Genomic DNA, 844 nt, shown 5'->3' with positions numbered 1-844 from the left:
AATGTGCACGAATACACACATGGCTAATAAATAGGAATAAAACAACTAAAAAAAATGCTCCAGAATGAACAATTTTAGTATCAGCACTAAGCAGTATGTTAAAAGGAGGGAAATACCCATTTTACGCTCTATCAAATATGATACAGGTTTTTTTCCCTCCACCAATACTGGGTGTTAATTCTTGTGATGCTACTGGAATTTCTAGAAACCAGCTGCTCACTGCTTTCCCAGAAAGACAAAGTCCGAGTAGAAGGGAAACATGAAGTTTCTTAAAGCCAGGCTGCGGGCTGCAGGCTGCAGGCTGCGGGCTGCGGGCTGTGGGGCTTCCTCTAGCAGGTCCCTTGCCGTTGCTGAAGGCTCTTCCGCTGGGAAGTATAATGCTAATGTCTACAATCACCCGACTTCATTTAACCTGAAACAGTATTTATGACTTCTATCTAATGCAAGGTTGAAAGACCTGTGTCCACCATGGGTGGACTGAAGCGATGGCTGAGTTATCTTTGGCTTTTGTTGTTGTTGTTTTGAAACAAGGTCTGGCTATGTAGATCAGGCTAGCCTTGAATTCATGATCTTCTACCTCTGCCTCCTAAGTGTTACATTTACAGGCAGTGGCCAAGGTGTCTGGCCTGGGGGGTTAACTTTGAATAGCTCTGGCCAGAACATTTACCTTTACCCTGTATGTAGATACACTCAAGAAAAGTAGCTTCCTCCCTTCCCTCTCCTCCCCCTCCCTTTCCCTTTCCCTTCCCTCCCCTTGCCTTGCCCTTTACTTCCCTTCCCCTTCCTCTCCCCCCTCCCCTTCCTCCTTCCTTCACCTTCCCTTCCCCTTCCCTTTTCTTCCCCC

This window comes from Grammomys surdaster, unplaced genomic scaffold (genome assembly GCF_004785775.1).
Source record: "Grammomys surdaster isolate TR1022 unplaced genomic scaffold, NIH_TR_1.0 169, whole genome shotgun sequence".
Taxonomy (NCBI): Eukaryota; Metazoa; Chordata; class Mammalia; order Rodentia; family Muridae; genus Grammomys; species Grammomys surdaster.
This window is presented reverse-complemented; position numbering follows the sequence as displayed.